This window comes from Peromyscus californicus, unplaced genomic scaffold (assembly GCF_007827085.1).
Source record: "Peromyscus californicus insignis strain IS unplaced genomic scaffold, ASM782708v3 Scaffold_7__1_contigs__length_154581171, whole genome shotgun sequence".
Classification (NCBI taxonomy): domain Eukaryota; kingdom Metazoa; phylum Chordata; class Mammalia; order Rodentia; family Cricetidae; genus Peromyscus; species Peromyscus californicus.
Genome location: NW_026294595.1, coordinates 3,891,709 through 3,913,751, shown reverse-complemented (window position 1 = coordinate 3,913,751; position 22,043 = coordinate 3,891,709). Strand labels below are relative to the sequence as shown.

The window sequence follows — 22,043 nt, the reverse complement described above, 5'->3', positions numbered from 1 at the left end:
CGTTCCTTGGCCCCTGATTGCCAAGATACTGGTTTCTATTTCAGGTTGGCTATTTCCCAGGAGTGAAACAGAAATAAGAGACTTCACCTTGCTGCTGAGCCTCAGTTTCTCCATCTGGAAAGTGGGAGTCAGAGTCGTGCCAATCTGAACTGTTGTTAGGTTTGGGTTCTCTTCAAGAGCAGCAAGTCCTCTTAGCCGCTGAGCCATCTCTCATCCCCCTAGACGAAATAATTCTTGACCCTGTGTAGGACCTTGACCCTCAATTGCCTTTCCCTTTGGCTACAGAAAAGATTTGTGCTAGAGACAGATCTCAGTTCAAATCCCCTTCTGTGGCTCTCCTAGCTTACTGATTTGTGATGTCGAAGCTTACAAGGCTGGAACATATTAACGTGGCAGCTGTAACTGAGCTTTTCATCGTCATTATTATTGTGAATGTCATAGGACCTGCCTCATGCAGCTGGGAGCAGCTGGGTCAGGCTCGGCAGAATGGAAGTGGATGTGGTGCTTTGGGACCTTCCTTGACAATGTGACTTGAGAGGGAGGAGGCGGATGTCCTGTGCTGTGTCACGGAATCGGGAGCCTTGCTGATGTCAGCTGGGTAGACTCTCAATGGCATTTATGGTACAATTACAGGATCATGGCTGCTAGAGCCCAGTGGTGTGGAGGTCTGTAGACTGTGGGTCTCAGGACTGAGTTGGCACGGCTTGCATGGAACTGGGTCTACCTCAGAGGCACTCAGCATACAGTAGAGGTGTGTCTGATGCAACCTCCCCAGCACTCAAACCAAATCAAACCAAACAAGCGTGCAATGCACTAGAACAAAACAATGGTACACACACATCCTGCCCAGGACACTCAGAAAACATGGGTTGGCAGTTCTCTCAACCCTTTCTAAAGCTCCATAATGTGTTCCAATCTTGTATCTGACAGAATGCATTTCCTTCACTAATTAATCCACTGAAAAAGTTGTTCAGCCCCTTGCTCTGTGCTGGACACTATTTGACAGTGGGGTTAGAATTGAAAATCAAGCAGACATATTTCCCCTTCCACTGAGTCCCAGTGGAATGAGGCCACACACATTGACATGTTACTTCAGAGAGTGGGCAGGTGGGGTGGGGTAGGGTGGGCAGGGTGTGGGCTGTGCTGTGCTGGTGTTAGAAGGGAGGTTCTCAGGGACTGAAGGTCTGGAAGCTCTGACTTAAGGCTTTTGCTGGTCCCTGTAAAGATTTCTACCTTGACTGATCTCTGGCTACCAACATTATATCAGGGAATGTAGAATCGGAAAGAGACATGAAATAGTACCAATTACATGCAGCATTTCTACCTTATGGGGATATAGCGGAAATGACCTTAAAAGTCTAGTTAGTAGTAAACTATAGTAAAGTTAATTTGGAAATCATGCTTTGAGAATGAATTACCAGTGTAATTTATTTAGTTATTAGTTCACACATGAATTGTTATTGATGTAAGTTGTGTTTAAATTGGCTTTGAAACATTCCCAGATGTTTACCTGTGAGCTGGTGTAAGCTGGCCCTGGTCATCCTTGAAGGGCAGCAGGTAGAGCAAAGCAGACTCCTTTCCTGCCTCCAGCTGTCTCCATCCTCCATCTGCATGCCTCACACTCTCGCAGAAGAGCTGGTCCCCTTTCTCACATCAATTCTTTCTCCTCCATCCTTCCAAAGATGCCTCAGCCTTCTGCCTGCTAAAACTGTTTTACTCTATCAGAATTCCCTCATTTTTTAATTAACAAAGAATTTCTTTTTGACATAGTATCTCACATCGCCCAGGCTGGCCTGAAACTCACCGTATAGTCAAGGATAGCCTTGAACAGCAGATCCTCATGCCTCTATCTCCTAAGTGTCAGGATTACAGTCACATAGCACCATGCCTGCTGTATGAAGTACTAGGATTGAACACAGAGCTTTGTGCATGCAAAGCAAGCATTCTATCAGCTAAGCTACAGCCCCTCGTCATCCACCCTTGGACCTGCATCCCTGCATCCATCCGCAGATGAGGTTAGGGACAGCCAGGCTGGGTAGTAGAAACTTGCTACTCAAGCGGAGTATGTTGAAAAAAGAGTAGCATGTGGGAGGGATATAGTACAAATATGGTTCCTAGTGAGAGGAATCTGTGGCTGAGACGCTCTTGAGAAGGAAGCAGACACCTCTGAGATTGTCTACTGCATGACCTATGTGTGACTTTCATTTCTCACATCCTCATTCTGAGAATGGGGAGGTCTTCTGTCAGAAGATTACATAAAGATTCTTTCTTCAATCTGCAGGCAAGAATCCAGGACAAATGCACCTGACTGATGCTGGGCTTCAAGCAGTCCAGAAAAGAAAGGGGATGGGACATGGAGCCAAGGAGACTTCTAGAACCCCTGCAAATAAGACCTGACCCCACAAGGGCAGGTTAGGATTTCCCCTGAGTATCTGTGAACACCAAGAAGCGAAGGAGCAGGGACGTGCTTGGCCCTCCTCTGCAAGCATCAATCATTGTATCTTCATCCTTATAATTAGTTTTTGTAATTTCAGGTGTTAGCTATGCGCCTCTCTAGCCGCTGAGAGGAATCATCACAGAGTTATAGGAACAAGCCCCTTTGCACCCTTGACCTCAGTCCTGCCTTCTCTAACATGAAGGCTTGAACAAATGTCCTCTAGTGTTTCTTCTGTCCCAACATGATACTCTTTAGCTCCAGGGAGACACAATCTTAGAGTCTGCTTCCTTCTCAAGAATGCCTCAGCCACAGATTCCTCTCACTAGGAACCATATTTGTACTATATCCCTCCCACATGCTGCTCTTTTTTCAACATACTCCAGCTGGAGTAGCAGGTTCGTACTACCTAGCCTGGCTGTTCCTAACCTCATCTGCAGATGCAGATGTACACACAGGGAGACACAGATCTAAGGCTCCTGTCCCTGTGTCTGAAAGACATTGCTGGGTTTGGAAACGATGTGTTAGAAAATTCCTAAGAACATGTGTGCCTGGGCTTGGAGTCAGTGGACAGCCAAGCGGCTTGTGTTTCTGCCTCCCAGCCCACTGGCCCTCCAGACAGGGGGTGAGCTTCCCTTCGTGTGGGCACTCTAGCTTTTAGAGAAAGTGGAACTGGGCAGCTCACCAAGCCAGGAAGGATGGCAGAGTATGACACAGGACACTGAACAAATGAGCCACAGCCAAGCCTCGTGCATAGAGGACCAGGCCCAGAGAGCTCCACCTTTCCTGTGGCTCCATCATCTCTTCTGAAAAACAGACGTCATAGTCATAATGCCTACCTTGGTAGACAGGAAAGGGAGGGTGAAAGCCGGTGACATGGGAAGCACCTGTAGTGTACCAGCCTGGGATTCCCCAGGCCTTGCGGCTTTCCTGGCTACTTCTCAATGAAAGACGACACTAGGAAATTCTGGGTTCTTCTTTCTCTGCTACTGAAATACCAGCCTTGGCACCTAGTAATTACTGAATCCCGGTACATTTCACCTTGTATTGGAGGGAGCTTTACTCTGGTGAACATGAGCTACTGTCAGCACTCAGACTGGAGCAGACACGGCCATTTGGTGCAGTCCCCTATGTGGTGTGTGAATTCTTCCAAGGGAAGCCATGCTTGCAGCATCCTGCATCCTGTATCCTGCTCCTTTACACATGCTCAAATAGTGTCTGATGCAGTAGGGAGAAGTCAGTTCTTACACTTGCACGAAAATGCCCTTCCTCTCATCTTCCCGACCAGTGCCGCGGAGGGGGGCGGGATATTTGCTTTCACACTAATGTGTCTGTTTATGAGGGCTCCCCTGTGTTTGCCCTTGTGAGTCGTGTCGTGTCCCCGCCCACCAGGAGAGGCCCATTTGACAAGTGGATGCACTGAGGCTTAGATGTGTTAGGTTCATAGTTCATTGCCCAGAGTCTCCGGCTGGACACATCAGGAGCTCCAGTCCAGGCCTTCTGACTCTAACACCTAGCTAAGGTTCACATTTTAGGATGGGGTCTCTTGGCATTTCTCCTTCCTTATTTCTGGGTGATGTTAGAAAAGATTCTCCTTCATTCTCTTCAGTAGGGCAAGCTGCTGGCGGACTGCACATCACCTCTTCTTCCTGCACGGAGCTATTTCACAGTCGGAGGGCTTTGCCTCTGAAGGCCCTGCCCGGACTGCTCTAGCTTTGCACCGCAGGCCGCCCACGCCCAGTACACTCTTTGTCCCCAGCTTCGCTCTGGTTAACCTGAGTCTCTTCCTCACTACCTTAGTCCCCTTCAGATCTGCCCTCCCTGTTCCCAGCCTCAGTTTCCTCCTGTGGACCGCAGAGCGCTTGATTGACACCTTCAGGCGGGACAGAGGATGAATGCTAGCCTGGAGTCAGTCTTCATCCTCCCAGCAGCTCTCCTCCCCGCAGCCTGCCCCGCCTCGAGGGGCGGCTCCGGCGCGCGCCCTGCCCACCCTGCAGCTCGCGCAGCGCACCCCGTCCGACGCCCGGAACCAGCTGAGCACACAGCTGGACCGAGCAGCCGCTGTCGCCAGCGCCCCGCAGCAGGTAGGGAGGCGGGCCGCCCGGGTCCCGGGCTTTGGGGGTGGGCCGAGCTGAATCTCCTCTCCCTCCTGTGCCCATCCGAGCTCGGATGAGCTTGGAGCACGGCCCACGCGCGGGCATAGCGGGAGAAGGACGTGCTCGCTCACTTGCCTCTCGTCAAGGGGACGGAGGAGGGTGGCTGGGGGCTAGAGGTGAAGAGGAGCGGTCCGTTCCGCCATGCCTAGATCCGCTGTGCTGAAGGCTCCGGACATCACCTTGACCCCGCCCCGCGGGGTCATCGTTGCTTTGGGGGTGTCAGATCCCGTGTGCAGGTGACTGCCCACGCATGGTTTGAACAGTGGCCAGGTGAGGAGTCCGCACAGCGGAGCCCGCACAGCGGAGCCTTCACTCCTGAGCAATACCTTCCTCCTTCAGGGCCCAAGACTGTTAGAAATTTCCTCCTTGTACGTGCCTGACATCTTCATGACTGTTCCTGAAGGCAATTAGCTGTTTTCTTGCCCTCCTTGCAGTGCTGCGTTCCCTTTCTGCCTCGAGAAGAAACTTCTGACTGAACATCGACGCCACTCTGTGATTAGAAGCCCTGTCTCTGGGTCTCCATCACTTTTCAGGTCTGCCCTCCCCCAACTTTGTTATAGCAACTTCCCCATGTCCCAGGACTTGCCGGCCTGCAGGGGAAGCCACAGGTCTGAGAGCTAGGGTTGGGCCAGCAGGAGATCTCTGCAGTCCAGACACCACCCCTGTAATTCATTCTTACAGTCTCCCCCGAGCAAAGAGGAATCTTAACAGACCAGGAATTCTTCCTGGAGTGCCTGCAAGCCTTTGTGGAAGACCTCTGTCTTTGTTAAGCCTCTGGGACTTTTCAAAGACTTAATCCTGCCTGTCCTGTCCCCCAGGGACCATAATTCTGACCTGGGCACAGGGACCCTCTGAGCCACTTTATCCTGACCTGTGGGGTCCCACGCCATCTCCACAGTGAGGCAGTGGCAGGGCATGGGCCCAGTTCCAGCCTGCTCTTCCTGACTCCTTTCCTGGGAACACTCTTGGGGTGTTCTGTGCAGTAATGGCCAGAGGTCTCACACTGCCCACACAGTTGTGGGTGTTGGTTGGTATTCCTTGGGGGACTTTAAAAGACAGAGGAAGAAGGTGGGAACAGAGGACTGGTGGCCTCCAGCTTCTTTGAGACTGTTTTCCTTTCTTGGGCCTCCCTATTTATAAATGCCAGGGAAATCATAAACAGCCAAGGGAGCTTGGTTTGGCACTTGCGTAAATTACCCAGCAGCAAAGGTTTCCGTGTGAATCAGGGGAGGGATTCTACTCCAGAATTTTCCATAGTCTTTTTTATTAGGAACTCGTAGGGGGGGGGGGGGAGCAGGCAGGCTTGCCTGTCAGTCTGTTTCCTTCCCTCCTAACCTGATGCAACTTTCTCTGGTTTGTGGTCCGGGTCCTGACCGTAGAGGGGCCCAGGAGCCCCCAGAAGGAAAGCACCCTCTATACTTCCCATCTTGACGTATCTAGACCATACTCAGTTACTTCAGCCTAGTAAGAGGGGTGACTAATTCTGTCTGTGTGAGCAAGGCCTGAGAAATGAGTAATAGTTTGCCAGAATCAGGCAAGAGCTATTCAAGAAGCAGGGGCAGTTTGTGCAAAGGCACTGAGGTTTTCTGAGCATTCTACATGGCTAGATTGGTTTGTGCAGTGACCGAGAACTCACTGAGCCACTGACTGATGTGGGGGTGCATGGGGAAGGACTGAATTAGAGGAAGGGAGGCCCTGAGAAGAGGCCATCTCATGGCCAGCAGGCAGGTCCAAACCAGAGGCGTAATGCCTGCTGGGATGGCCAACAGCAGGTCCTGCAAACTTAGGTAAATTTTATCTGAACACAGATGGGATACAGGTACTCCATAGATGCTGTTATTGTTAGTGTCTCGGTGTTGCTGGTGTTCTTAAAAAAATAGTTTTAAAATAAAAATGACTATTGCTCTAGGTTCAAAATGAGGGACAGTCACACAGGCTCCTTTGTCCTGATTGCCCTCCTCTTTCCCTCGAGGTGAACAGTGGTCTGTGCTTTGAGCTGGACTGTCACCGAGAGCACTGTGCATGGGAGAGATCGCTCCCTGCTTCCTTGTCCTCTGGGGCCAGCGGGTCCCTCCTCCTGACTCCTTGTGGACAAGCATTTGGCTGTAGAGATGGTATCATTCTGGCCTGTAGCGCTTTGCTGAAACACTGATCTCTGGTTTTCTTCAAAGAAACTCTCTGGCCTGTGCCCACAGCTTTTGAATATTTACTGACCAGAAATGATAGGTTAGAGGGAGAGAGAATGGAAGAGAAATTACAAGGGCTAGCTTAGGGGTGGGGCTGCATTCTTAGGTCTTTTTATATGTCTGTGGCGTGTGTGTGTGTGTGTGTGTGTGTGTGTGTGTGTGTGTGTGTGTATACCTACATGTGTGTGCACACATGGGTGCATATGTAGAGACCAGAGTTTCAGGTATCTCCTATCACTTTTCACTTTATTTTTATTAACGTTTTTATTTATTATTAATTTATTATTACTGCATCTGGGGGCCAAACTCAGGTAGGTCATCAGGAGTGTGTAAGAAGTTCTTGCTCTTCGGCCATCTCACCACTTTGAGAGTCTCTCCATGAACCTGGAACTCAAAATTCAGCAAGGCTGACTGGCCAACGAGCTTCAGGGACTCACCTGCCTCTATACTCTCCACGCTCAGCGTGGGAGTTACAGATTTAAATGGGTGCTGGGGACTTGGTATGCACAGCTCAGGGAAGACTGGAGGGGGCTCAGGGTTATTTATAAACACATATGTTCTTTACCATCAACAGGTCCCCAGAGTGTGGATCAGTCTCCCATCTATTTTAGGAAATTAAGGCTCCAGGACACAGGCAAGGTCTTTTGTTAGCTGGGCACCGGGCCAGAACTGGTCCTTCCTTTCTACTATTTGACAAACTCTTAGAGACATCCCAAAAAGCTGGGGAAACTGAGTCCCCACTGGTACCTCTAAGGAAACGTGAGCTGCAGCAGAGGAAAGGGGGTCCCAGGAGTTACGCGGGGTGGTGGTGCTGGGGAGGGGTGAGCGATGTTTAGGCAGCTGAGGGTTGTTAAGTAAAAATATCTCCTCCCTTTCAGCTGAATGAGCGTGTGTCATATTTCAGCCTGGTGTGGTTTGTGACGCTGGAGACCACAGGCCACAGGCAGGCATAGTTCCCGCTGCTGCTGGCTCCCCTCCCCCTCCTCCTGAGAAGTGTCTTCCCTGCCTGGGACCACATGGGCAATTGCAGGGTAGGGAGAGACAAGCAGTGGGTGTGGTGGATGAGGCTAGGCAGCTAAAGGCCGGGGTCGGGGCCTGTCTGTGCCGCTGACAAAATGAGAGGTAGGATTTGGCTCCTGCACACTTTTTAGTGGAGACCAGTGTTCATTGCACATTGCAGCATAGTGTCAGGCTTGCCCCCCCCCCCCCCCCCCCCCCCCCGCTCTGAGTCAGAGTGCCTGTGCTCCGCATACCAACATGGTACCTTCGTGCCTAGAAGTGGCAGGTGAGCAGAAATTCTGTGGCCCTACTTGAATTTGGACAGACTCTACTAGAATTTGAGCAGAACCACTTGCTCCATTTTGCAGACAGAAGCCGAGAGTGGGGTTTCACTCCCAGATGCTATTCCTTGATCTCCAGTTCACCTCCAGCTTTTATTGTTTTGCTTACTGTTTAAATGGGCTTAGGAAGGAGGAACTATTGACTCAATTTTACAGATAAGCAAACTGAGGCCTTCCCTAGAGGAGCAAAGTGGCTTAACCCAGAGGTCCCTTCCCAGCTCTACTACTCTGTAGTTAGTGCCACTCATGGTTAGCTCGGCACAGTCAGTGCCTTGGCACCTCCTGTATCAATGCTTGATTTAAGGAATGGGAACTAGGTCTCATTACACAGCCCTGGCTGGCCTCGAGCTCACTCTGTAGACCAGGTTGACTTCAAACTCGCAGAGATCGGCCTGCCTCTGCCTCCCAAGTCCTGGGATTAAAAGTGTGCACCACGCCGGGCGGTGGTGGCGCACGTCTTTAATCCCAGCACTCGGGAGGCAGAGCCAGGCGGATCTCTGTGAGTTCGAGGCCAGCCTGGGCTACCAAGTGAGTTCCAGGAAAGGCGCAAAGCTACACAGAGAAACCCTGTCTCGAAAAACCAAAAAAAAAAAAAAAAAAAAAAAAGTGTGCACCACCATGTCTGGTCCGTTTTCTGTTTTGTTTTGCTATTTGGTTTTTCCTGGTTATAAAGTCTCTTTGAAACTGGCTTTCCCAAGAGGAATCCAGAAAGGGTTTGAGCCATGGAGCCTGGTAAGGAATTCTGATGAGGGGGCCAGGCCTGTGGGGGTGGATTCCTTCATTTTGCTAAATTGGTTAAGCAAACGGTGTCTTGTTACTTTCTGACCTCAACAGATCTATCGTTTGGGTCAAGTACTTATCAACAAAGTAAAGCAAAGGATATATATAAGTCAGCCTCCAGGGTGGGGCCCTTGATTTCCCTGCTCAGAGGCTGTGGCTGGGCTGGACTCGTGAGTACTCACTAAATACCAGTTAAATTTGGGGAGTGACTTGGTAGTATGGGAGGCATTTATGCTTCGTCTCTTCAGTGGGCCTTCCTTCCTCATGGTAACAGGCACTTATGATAGAAAACTTGGAAAATAAAAATTTTTAGAGATTTAAAAACAACAACAAAGAACTTCCATAACCAGCACCTGAGTGAGTGCCACGGGCTTTTGGGTGTGCTTTCTTCCTGGCATTTTCTGTTTTAAAATAGACTTATTTTATTGTTTGTGTGAATGCAGGTATGTCTGTGTATGGGTGCATGCATGTTAGTGTAGGTGCTTGCAGAGGTCTGATCTGGAGTGGGAGGGACAGATGTGGAACTGCCTGTGCAGGTGCTGTGAACTGAATTCAGATCTTCTGGAAGAGCACATTCTCTCTGGCCTCCACTTCCTGACATTTTCAACACCACACCATAGTCATGCTGTACTTACAAGTTTCTGTTCTTTTTGCTTTTTTCTCAATATTATAACAAAAATATTTTCTCATGAAGGATTCTTTAAACTTAAGTTTTAAAAGTGTTCTCAGGTTTACTATACCCGAGTAGGCAAGTGCATACTTATTTATTCTATGTAAACTCTTACTCTTATGGGTCAGAAGATTAAAACGATAGAATAATAATGTAGTTAGTTTTTTACTCTATGGGGACCCACCACCCAGCTCCCCAATAAATACATGGAGACTTATTCTTACTTATGAATGCCCAGACTTGGCTTGGCTTGTTTCTAGCCAGCATTTCTAAGTTAAATTATCCTGTTTCTCTTTAACTACATTTTGCCTCTGGGCTTCTTACCTTTCTTTATTCTATATATCTTTCTTTCCTTCTTACTCTGTGGCTGGCTGCGTGGCTGCGTGGCTGCGTGGCTGTCCCCTGGCATCCTCCTCTCCTCCTTTTCTTGCTCCTCCCTCTGCTCTAGATTTCTCCTATTTATTCTCTCTGCCCGCCAGCCCCACCTATTTCTCTCTCCTGCATAGCTATTGGCTGTTCAGCTCTTTATTAGACCATCAGGTGTTTTAGGCAGGCAAAGAAACACAGCTTCACAGAGTTAAACAAATGCAACATGAAAGAATGCAACACATCTTTGCATCATTAAACAAATATTCCACAACATAAACAAATGTAACACATCTTAAACTAATATTCCACAATAATAATATATTTAATTTAATTTTTTTGGTTTTTTGAGACAGGGTTTCTCTGTGTAGTTTTGGTGCCTGTCCTGGAACTCACTGTGTAGCCCAGGCTGGCCTCGAACTCACAGAGATCCACCTGCCTCTGCCTCCCGAGTTCTGGGATTAAAGGCGTGCGGCGGCGGCGGCGGCGGCGGCGGCGGCGGCGGCGGCGGCCGCCGGCACCACCACCCGGCTAATTTTATTTTATTTTTAAAATTTTCCTTTTCCTTTCCTTTCTTGGTGCTGGGCATCAAACTCAGTGCTTCACACATGCTGGACAATGTCTCTACTGTACTCTCAGCACTGTTTTTGGTAAATTATAAAAGTGATGTATGCTAACTTGATTTTCATCAGTATTATTCCACCCTTGGTGGACAGGTAGGTACCTTCACTTACCAATCATCTAACATCACACATTTAGGTTGTTCATCAACAATACCATGCTGAACACCCTAGTGAGTAATTTATTTTATATGTTCTTTTAAATTTTTTTATTTAATTTTTTATTTGTATGTGCACATGCATGCATGCACATGTCAAGGCAGGGGTCACAGACAACTTTATGGAGTATGTTCTCTCAGGCTTGGGGTCCTCAGGCTTGACCGCAATTGCTTGGATCCACAGAGCCACCTCTTGCCCCTTCATTATTACAAATGGAGTTCCTGGCTCAGTTGTGAGACATTTGACAGCGTTTGCTATGTTTTTCCAAATTGTTGTTCAGAAGGGTTCCCGTGGTTCACGAGTGGTCCTGTGTTCCTGCCATCCCTGGCGGGGAAAGCACATTCTTGAAGGAGCTCTGTAGCTGGCTCCCAGGAGTCCAGCTGTCCTGCAGGTCTACAGACCATTTCCCTGAAACATCAGACTTCAACTCATTTTCTCAGCAAATCTTTTTGCACAGAGCAGTATCAGAAGAGGGTGGAGTTGAGACTCTCTGCCGAAGAGCAGCGGGAATGAGGCTCTCTTTCCAGCTTCTGCTTTGCGCTTGCGGTTCGGACCCGGATTGGATCGCCTCTCTGCAGAGGGAACCTTGTTCTCTTTGTACTTGTGGTTCAGTCCCAGAGTGGATCGCCTCTCTGCAGAGGGAACTTGGTTCTCTTTGTACCTGCAGTTCAGACCTTGAGTGGACTGCCACTGTGCTTTGGTTTCCTCAAGGGTAAAGTTAAGATTTTAACACTAGCTTCCTACATTTTTGTTAGTTTTTTGTTAAGACAGGGTTCCCTACAGCCCAGGCCAGCCTCGAACTCACTATGTAGCTGAGGATGGTCCTGAACTCCTACCTCCATTACAAGTGCTAGGATTATAGTCTCGCACCACTGTGCCCAGTTTTACCTGCTAGACAAGCACTCTGTCAGCCGAGCCCAGCCCCAGCCCTTTCCTGGGGTTCTGAGACTGCAGATGTGCCGATGATGGGCTGCTTCCTCAGTGTAGATCATCCGGACTCCATCTGATTCAAAGCACCCTGGAGCCAGAGCAGAACGGTGAGGGCCACTGTCTTCGTATGGTCACATGTTAGTGACTTCTTGAGCTTCAGGTCAGGAAGTGGAAGCCAGTGGAGCTGTGTCATTCAGAGTGGGACTTTCATGGGCTAGCCTAGGCCCTGTCCCCTTTGCACTCTCCCAGACTGTTTCTCTACAGAGCATGAGAACACTTGGTTCTAGAATACTCCTTTAGAAGCTGGGAACTGCCTGCCTGACTTTAAATGGCCTTTTAAAAGACTTGTAGAACTTGTGGTTGCATAGAATTCCATTTCCGTAGCGGTGAATGATATTTTAGATGCAGCAGGGCTGCATTTAGGAACTTTTTAGAAATGTGAAATCTCAGACTGTGCCCTTAGGGTGGCCATATTTAGCAACTAAGAAAACAGGATGCTAGTTAAATTAGAATTTCAGATAAAGATTGAACAATTATTTAGTATTGCTATTCTCCCCGCAACATTTAGGGCATCCTTATAAAGAAAAATCAATGTGTATCTGCAGTTCAGATTTAAATGGGCATGCAGGGTATTTTCCAGCAACCCCACCTCCCCCGGCCCCACTGCATCTATCCTGTATTTCCTACAGGAGGCTCATGGGATTCTTACATAGTTCCAGGTGTGGGAAACATTATGTGCTAGAAGCCTTCCCGTCAAAGCCCACGCTGAATGCTTTTTGTGATGTCTGCCTGTGTAAAGCAGAACATAGTATTTGTTAGGGGACTGATAATTCCCACATTACTCATTCACATACATCTGGATGTTCCTGTATTGTGTTTTCATACTACAGAGAGCTGTAGGACTTACTACTGTGCCACTCGTGGGTCCAAAAGGTCCCCCACATTGCAAGAAAAATAACAATCTATAGAGAGATGGAAAATTAATTTATTCATGGTTTTGTCCAAAGCTGAGGTGGGTGGGTGAGTCTCAGTCCACCTCCACCTGGCTCACAGCAGAGTGGCACCATGCAGAGGAAAAAGCCAGGGACTATGCATACCAGCGTTTCTCTTGGCATCAGGCTTCTGGGGGTGGCCCATCTTCACTGCCCACATGGAGTTTTCCCAGAAGAATGCCAGTTCCTAGGCCCTTGTTACACCACATTCTTGGCAGTGGAAGGGGAAGGTTCTTGGCTTTAGGAAAACGCCCTGGCAGCTCTGGAGGCCTGAGTTTCTCACCAGCATACGCATCTCTGCCAGTGCCCATGCCAAGCTACTCTCAGCCTCCACACTTGGGACGGTAACACCAACCTTTGTGTCCCCAACCCCGAGTCTGTCTGCGGTGACTGCAGAAGGTGCCACTCTTTACTGCTTTCTCACATGACACGTTTCCTGACCTGACCTGTAGAGATGGGTCTCGGGAACTGCCGGGTTCCACCTCTTCACTCCTCAGGCCAGGGGTTCCCACGCCCTGAGAGAGCGACTGTGTTTCCACCGACACCCACCCAGCTCCCTGGTGCCGCCATCACTTGTGATAGTTGTTCAACCCAAGGCCTGGGAAGATCGGGGAACTTGGCCATGGACATGCCCCTAGCTCCTCTTGGGTGCTGAGCTTGGGTAAGTCACATGCCCACCTGTCTGACCTGGTTCCCTAACTTGGCTCCCAATCCTCTGTGAAATGGGGATGCTTCTCCTCTCCTCCCTCTCCTTCTCCTCTCCTCCCGAGTCAGCTTCCCTACCTGGCTAGGGCCAGATCTCAAGATCAAATGAAGGCCTAGTCTATCCATTTTACATCCTGGAGTGGAGTTCTTTCTGAGTTTGGTCAGATCTGAGAGCAGGGAGGTGACACTATGGCTCCAGAGAAGATGCTTTTAGACTTAACAATTTTGAAAGTAGACAGAAATGACGTTCTGAAGAATCTCAGACTTACCATGTCCACAATCACCCAGTGATTCGCTGAAAATGTAGGTGCTGTTTCCTTAGGGTTGGGGCCTGGAATCTGCATTCTTAATGCATCTCAGCTAATGCTGCTGGTCCAGGGGTCACACTTAACTGGAAGATTCTCAACTGAGGACTGAGTAGAGTACTTATCTATCATGCATGAAACCCTGAGGTAGATCCCCAGCATGCTAAAGAGGGTGGAGTGGTGTACACCTATATAAAGTGGGTGTGGTGATGAACACTTGTATAAAGTGGGTGTGATGCTGCACACCTGTATAAAGTGAGTGTGATGTTGCACAGCTGTATAAAGTGGGTGTGATGTTGTACACCTGTATAAAGTGGGTGTGATGTTGCACACCTGTATAAAGTAGGCAGGAAGATCAAAAATTCAAGATCACCTTTGGTTGTGTATTGAATTCAAGGCCAGCCTGGGATAAATGAGACCCTGCCTCAGAAAGAAAGGGGAGTGAAGCTGGGCGGTGGTGGCGCACGCCTTTAATCCCAGCACTCGGGAGGCAGAGGCAGGCGGATCTCTGTGAGTTCGAGGTCAGCCTGGTCTACATCGCGAGATCCAGGAAAGGCGCAAAGGTACACAGAGAAACCCTGTCTCGAAAAACCAAAAAAAAAAAAAAAAAAAAAGAAAGGGGAGCGGACAATCAACTGATAGTCAATTTAAAATAATTATCTAAAAGGTAAATCTATTGATAAGGCATAAACAGCCAGTCTAGATTCAGATATGTTTTTGTTTTCTTCAGAGTTTTTGGGCATAGAACCCAGAGCCTGTGCTGGCTGGGCAAACGTTCTACCCATGAGCTGCCCCCCAACCCAGGTCTTCTCAGAGCTCAGCTGCCCCCGACCCAGGTCTTCTCAGAGCTCAGCTGCCCCCGACCCAGGTCTTCTCAGAGCTCAGCTGCCCCCGATCCAGGTCTTCTCAGAGCTCAGCTGGGCCCGACCCAGGTCTTCTCAGAGCTCAGCTGCCCCCGACCCAGGTCTTCTCAGAGCTCAGCTGCCCCCGACCCAGGTCTTCTCAGAGCTCAGCTGCCCCGACCCAGGTCTTCTCAGAGCTCTCCCTGGAGATTCCTTCTCCCCATACTGTCTGCCTCCCTCTTCTCTTCAAACTCTGGGTCAGACTTAGTCCACTGTTTCTAGAATGTGAGCAGTTGTTGAAATAGTTTCCTGCCAAGTCATGGAGAGGTAGGGCCTTCAATAGGAGCAAGTGACTCCGTGGGGCGCCATCTGAAGGGCCTGCAATGGGCTTTGATAAACATCGCCACCAGAAGGTTTTACCCTTAAGATGATAAACATTCTTCTCAGTAAATACGTGAATGAAAACTGGTGCTGGAGGGGCTCACTCTATTTCTGTTTGGCTCTGAGCTAAGAATGTTTTTTTTTTTTTTTTTGGTTTTTCGAGACAGGGTTTCTCTGTGTAGCTTTGCGCCTTTCCTGGAACTCACTCTGTAGCCCAGGCTGGCCTCGAACTCACAGAGATCCGCCTGCCTCTGCCTCCCGAGTGCTGGGATTAAAGGCGTGCGCCACCACCGCCCGGCCGGTTTTTTTTTTTTTTAACCAATCAGTAAAATAGAATAAAAACAGAAGAAAGGGAGGGAAAACAACAATAAAAAACAAGACGCATATACAAGAGACAGCAGTGGCTTGCCGTGACTCAGATCATAGACCCTGTAGCCCTCTGCACAAGTTCACTGTAAACTTGAGCAACCAAAGCTTCGGGTCTTTCTCCAAGTGAGCAGGAGGCCTAACCTTAGTTATAGCTGGTTACTGAGTAAGCTAGACCCAAGAGCAGTGGTCTGTGTGGACATCTTGACTGTGTGACCTGACCCATGGCACCTTACTTCGCCCCTCTGAGCCTGAGGTCTCGCTTGACAAGTGGCATGATACTTGCCTAGCAGACTTCCTGTATTGCCTGTGGAGTCTGATACCTACGAGGTGTACGAAAGTGACAACTTGTCACTGGAGGTGGCCATTTGACTCCTTGTGGTGTGACTGGACATCAAGTCCAGAAGTCTCACTGATGACTCGGGAGGGGTCTTGTAGGGTGAGAAGGGCTGCTGCTGTGGCCTCCACCAGTCACAGGCAGGACCACTCACAGGCGGGACCACTCACAGGCAGGACCACTCACAGGCAGGATGCTCCGGATGAGTCCCCTGGTGGCAGCACTGACTGTCAATGAGCTCCCCGCCCAGAGGTTAGCCTTTCCTTGGTGGACAAGGAAAGAGTCAAGCCTGACTCTTGGGAGCTGCCTCCTCCCCCTGAGCTCTGAGCTAGTGCGCAGGCAGACTCAGAACCAGCAGCCTGGAGCTGGCCTGGGGGTCTGGGGGGGGGGGGCTGCAACAGAAACCCTCTCTTTCTTGCTCCGTTGGGAGCATGTGGTGGAGACCTAGCTAGTAGTATCAACTGCTTGCAGATTTTGTTTGAGTTGCTACAGCCTTTCCAGAAGGGAAACCTGCAAGCTCAGACTTAGCTGGGCTCATTGTCAACTCATCCAAGCATGAAAGCTGGTGTCCGTCTAGAAGAGTGTCGTGTTCTTGCCCATAGATGGCAGTATCTGTACTGTGAGCAAGCTCTGTGGGAATGTGCCTGTGAGCATGTGTCAGCCATGTGTGCAAACATACTGTTCCCGGGCTTCTTCCTTTGGAGAATCTGGAGCTGCAGTAGGCAGGGTCTGGGGTAGCATGAACAGATCTTAGTCTGCTGGGAGAGAGCAATACAGAAATAGACTGCTGCAGTTTAGTATGGCAGAGAACCTAGGGGCCGAGAGGATTCAGGAAAACAGTGTACACAAAACTTGCACAGAGGATACAAGGCACGGAAGACACTGGCTGGAGTCTGGAGGGCCAGATGGAAGCTGGCAGTGGATGAGAACCGTGGTTCAAATGGTTGGCCACGACAGACCACAGAGTAGATGCTGAAAAGTAGGTAAAGGATCCTGCACTTTGTCTAGGGCCTGTGTGGAGCCACAGCAGAGTCCGAGCAACCCAGTGATGTGGTCTTCGCCTGCTCTGAGGTGGTTTGCCTTGTGAGGGAGTCAGAGACTGCCCAACTGAGAGGGGACAGTGGGGATGGAGGGTGGAGGTGTGTTCCGGTGCAGTCAGAGGTTGAACTGGAGGTTGTGGGGGGTTCTGCTTGGGTCCTTGTGTGGATGGGAGATGGTGGCTGGGGGTACCCTTTGCTGAATGGGAAAGGGGTGCACTTGGGAATGTATGCAGCCTCCCTCAAGTGGACAGGTGAGACTGGTTTGGAGTTAAAAGAGTTTTCATAGTTGTCTGTCATTTTCAAAAACAAACTCCCAATGTGCTTTGACGTACTCTAGGAATCAGGGATTTTCTGCAAGATATTTGAGAAAGGCCTGCAGAAGTGCCATTTAACTCCAGTTCCCCAGACCTAGGTAAACATGTGACTTCTGACCTCTCTGCCTGTGGCTTCAGGTCCACTGCTGTGTCACCTACCAACACTGCAGAAGCCACCAGCAACGCCTGGGCCGTATGCTGTGGTTAGGAAGGGGCCTGTTGTATCCTCATCTGTGAGACCTGTGAGGCCCCACTGTGATGGGATCCTGACTCTTCCTGACTGGAAGAAGCTGGTTTGGGTAGCAAGATCTTCCAGAGCTGGAAGGAGCTGACTGGGACAGGGACACGATGATAGGATTGAAGTTCCAGGTTGTCCCTGGAAGGCAGGGGCTCGAGGGCTCAGCTGTACAACCCACCACTGGTCTGGGATTAGGAAAGGGTGGTCCTCCAGCCCCTCTTCTGACATGCACCGGAGGTGGCGTTTGCCAGGTCATGGACTGGGCCACAGTCCGTGTGAAGCAGTTACTCCGAGGAGCTCATAGCCTGGCATCCTGAGGCCACTCTTGGCCAGCTCAACCCTCCAGGAGCAGGTGTGGGCACCACTGTCATGAAGTGAGTGTCTCCTTGCTAGAACTACGCAGGTAGGCAGGATTTACCTCAGACACTGACACTGAGATTCCTGGCCCTTTCCAGGTACCACCGACTCTTCTTTGGCTGTGACTCGGCAGCTGTCACAGCATCCCCTCACGGAGTGGCTCTCTTCTCCTTGCACAACCCTGTAAGGTAGGTAGAACAACACAGAGCCACTGTCCACCTAGTGTCCTGGGGAGTCTAGATGATTCCAGAGTGCAGGCAGCTGAACAGCCTTTGTGGATTAAAAGTTTTTCCCTTTGTGGCCATACTGTTTATTCAATACCTCATCTGCTCCTCACCAAGGGAAAGGCAGGTGAGGGCAGTCCTGAGGGCAGGGATGAGGCAGGCTGAGCGCCCTGATGCTCTCACCCTGGCTTTGCTTCTTGCTTGCTGTGCTCAAGCCTTCTGGGAGCTCTGTCGTGGGGTGGGTTCCTTGAGGAGGTGAGGTAGGGACTCTCCCTGCAGGTTGTGGAGAGGTGCAAAAAGTTGGGTCGTGGCCACCAAGTCCCCTGCTTGTTGGCCTTAGGAGGCACCTGAGGAGTGAGTCATGCGAGGGTGGATGAGTCATCCCCACCTGGCTGGCCAGGTGGGCGGGCCCACCTATCAGGTTCCCAGGTGAGCCTGAGGTGCAGTGCACTGGGAGGCTGCTCGGAATGCAGAGTGCTGGGCTACAAGCCAGGAGACCCAGATTCCCTCACAAGGGGGTCCTGGGCTTTTCCTCCTGCAGGGCGGCACATTCGGTCCCCTCCTTGTCTGACAAGGTGGTGGTGGGGATCAGACAGGCCTGCAGATGCCTTTGTGAGCTGAAAAGCCATGAGGGTCACTGTGAGAGAGTTTCAACCTGAACACAAGAGAACTTCCAATTGTGTGAGGAGAAAGGAAAGTGCCCTCCAGCCCATGGCATCTATGGCCAGCCCATGACGTCACCGTTGCTTGCCGAAAGAAGCAGGAAGCGAGTGCCCGTATTTCCCAGTGCTCCACTGCACCCAGCTGCCAGGCAGTGACAGGAGCTGACCATGGCTCTGTCCCTCTTAAAGTCTAGATGAGAGGGCCATTGGTGGTCATCAAGGTACTTAGTCCTTGGAGCCAGGGGTTTCTAGAAGGTTCTCTAGGCCCAGAGGCCTGGCCTTGCCTCAGCTGCCACTGAAGGATCACACCAGCCTTCTGGGGTGTCCAGAGGCTGGGGTGTCCCTTTCTGTGAATGCTTTTGCGAGCCATGTCACAAGGCCCTTGCATTCTGCCTGCCTGCCCAACTTGGGAAACCACCACAGGGCCACAGCCAGACCTGCTCGGGCCTGGCTGAATGCCTCAGGGGCCTGCCTGTTCACCCTTGCAGCTCCTTCATCCCCTGGACTGCACCTGCCTCACGCTCACCTCCATGAGCTTGGGTGTAAGCAGGTAAGGAGGGTGACTTGGTGCCCTCCTCTCAGATCCTCAGATGTCCTTGTCCCAAGTCTCTGGCACATTGATTTCTTCTTCTCCATCTGGAACGTTCTCTCCCTTGCCACTGGAAGGCTGAACCATCAGTTTCCCAAGCTGCCCCACCCAACCCTTTCTGACTATGCACAGGGCTTTGTTTTTCTGACTTAAATGTTCAGCGGATTTATTCTGGAATCCATTCATTCACAGAATCATGTGACAGATGTCTAGGCTTGGAGCTGGGGGTTGGAGAAGGAGCAAAGAATAAAACCTTTCCATACCTCCTGGATCTTGTGAAGATGGTTATGCCTGCCATGGCTTTGTTTCTCTTCACCTGAGGAGGATCTGATGGGTTAAGGGAACAGCTGGGAGGGAGGCGATTCTCTGGGCAGGGCAGAGAAGCCCGAGTGCTGGATGGCAGGGTAAGCTAGGAAGGGAGAGCATCCCTCAGAGGGAGGGGGATGGCCAGGCAAGGGACCAGGAGCTTCCAGGCCACGCTGCCCTCAACCGTGGATTTTATTCCAGGCTACTGGAGACTGTTAGGAGCTTCCCAGCGGGAGACTTGGAGAACTTCATTAGTGGAACCATGATACACACGCACACACGCACGCACATCTTAAGACCCTGCATGGTGTTGTTTCAGGGTTTTTCTCACTGAAGTGCCCTGATGCTTCCTGGGAGACCTGATATTGAGAAGTCCTGGGAAATGTGCACTTGCCCCGGATTCTTTTGGCTCTTTGCCGCCACCTACCCCCCACCCATGCCCGTTTCCCAGCCAACCCTTGCTGACTCTTGCACTGGAATGGGTGGTGAACTGTGCCATCCTGCAAGAGGAGAGCCACTGTAATCCCTGAGGGGACAATGGTGGCCGATACCCAGACACTTTCCCAAACGCCCATGGGACCAGTCCGCTTTTCCTGCCCATGAGATGAACGCTGGGCTGAGATGGGGAGTTGAGTGTTCCAGGCAAGAGGATTATGTGAAAAGGGCTGATCACCTGGAGGAGCCCTGTGTCCCTGCGGACAAGTGAGTCATGTCTGGAGACTGAGGTGAGAGCGGCAGGAGGTGGCAGGGCTGTCTGGAGAGATCTGGAATGCTGTCGAGAAGAGGAGTGACTTGATTGACGGGATTTCAGAGCAGTCGATTGGTGGCAGGCAAAGAGGAGGGCGGGTCAGAGAGGGCAGTGCTGGAATCCCATAGGAGAGAACGTGTGTTACCAGTGAAGAACTGCCCCTTCACTACCCAGACAGACACACAGGAATAACCTGCCCGTCTCTGCATTCTTTGCTCTTGTCCGGTTCTGTTCCCACTGTCCAGTAGGCTGACTTGAGTCAGACCACTGCAGCCCTGGACTCCAGGAGTAAGAGAGTCTGAGCCAGGATCTCTCCGACTCTCCAGTCCCTCTCAGCCTCGTTTTCTGCATCCATGCAGTAGGGCTTGGATGGTGACGGGAGTGAACTGGGGAGGAAAGTCTGTAGCACAGGCGTGTACATGGGATGGCTGGGGAGCCTTTACTGTAAGGTTAGGGCCCTGGCCAGGTCACAAGCTGCCCCGTGGGGAATCCTCCTTGTCTGCAGTCTGAACCAGAAACACGATGTTCCCAGCAGGGTTTGGGGGGTGTGACCGGTTAGGACTTGTTTGCCTCTTCATCCTCTGCCCTCAGCACTTGGGATGGTGAGGTTCTCAAAAATCCTAGACAACAACAACAACAACAATAAAATTTAATTTGAAATGTGCCCCAAGGGCCGTGGATGTAGCTCAGGCAATAGAGGGCCTGCCTGGGATCGGCCCCAGCACTGAAATAATGATAAAATACAACTTCCAAGTTGATTGGGGCAGGACACGATAAAACAGATGTTTGAGAGGCAGAGGCTGTCACAGACAGATCAAGAGCATCCAGGCTGGAAGGGCCCAAGGGCATATACTGACCTCCCCAGTTCACATTTCGGGAAACTGAGTCCCAGACAGAAGCAGTGGAAGGAGGAAGCAGAAAAAGGAGCCTAGGCGCAGGTCCAGTATCCCCACTAGGCAGGTGGGGCTCTTTGCTCGAATCCTCTTCCTCCGAGGAGCGTGAACACTGGCTTCCTGGAGAAGTTTTAGTTAACTGTGTGAGCGAGAAGAGCCATTTCTGGGTCCATTTGTGCTCTGGTGCCTGTGGAGCTGGGCCTGGCACAGCGAGCCCGCCCAAGCCACAGGGTCTGTTTATAGGCTCTTGTGATTAGCCCGGCCTGTGTCAAGAGGCCTTATCCCTCTGCCCTGCCCAGCTGTGGATGAGGAAAAAGCCCTTGGGGGAATGGTGAGTAGCGAGGGCCTCTCTGAAGCCTGTTCAGGCAAGGCCAGTTTAGCTACCAGTTAGGCTCTCTGCCTGGTCTGATGCCCTCTTCTGGCCTCCAAGGGCACTACATGCACATGGTGCAGAGCCATACATGCGGGCAGAACACCCATAAACATAAAAGTAATTAAATCTTTAAAAAATAAGACAAGATGCATTTATTTTCATTTTATATGTTTGTCTACATCTCTTTAGCACTGTATGTGTTCCTGGTGCTAAGGAGACCAGAGGAGGGCATTGGATCTCCTGCAACTGGAGTTAGGGATGTTTGTGAGCTGCCATGAAGTGCTGGGAGCCCAACCCAGGTCCCCTAACAGTCCTCCTAACCGCTGCACCATCCCTTCCCCCACAGCGCCCCCCCCCCCCCCCCCCCCCCCCCCCCCCCCCCCGCTCACGTAGGTGCTTTTAAAGAAGCAAGGGAGAAGTAACAGGCTTCAAAATCTAGCCCTGGATTTAAACTCTGGTCTGCATTTCCTGACTGTGCAGTCTTCAGCTGGAGCTCTCTGAGCCTCAGTTTTCCCATCTATAAAATTGGATGATGCCACCCATAAGCTTTAGTGAGGGTTCAGGAAAATGGTGCTTATGAAGTTCCTCTCACGGGGCTGAGGAGATGGTTTAATAGGTGGAGTGTTGGCCTTATGTGCCTGTTGGGTCCCTCGCACCTACATAACCACAGGGAAGGGAAGGCAGAGACAGGAGGATCCCCAAGGGCTTGCTGTCTAGACTGACTGAGCCA

The 22,043-nt window shown here is 50.7% G+C and overlaps 1 protein-coding gene across 3 annotated transcripts in view; it reads left to right on the top strand.

The window, feature by feature from the left end:
* Positions 1–4,396: 4,396 nt before the first annotated feature.
* Gsn (gelsolin) overlaps positions 4,397–22,043 on the top strand; it is a 56,572-nt gene continuing 38,925 nt past the window's right edge. The window contains exons 1-3 of one of the 3 annotated variants that reach the window (XM_052722526.1): positions 4,397–4,518; positions 5,025–5,123; positions 17,617–17,706. The gene's annotated coding sequence lies outside the window, so the exon portion shown is untranslated. The remainder of the gene's footprint in view (positions 4,519–5,024; positions 5,124–17,616; positions 17,707–22,043) is intronic. The other 2 variants (XM_052722527.1, XM_052722528.1) reach the window with 2 other exon arrangements.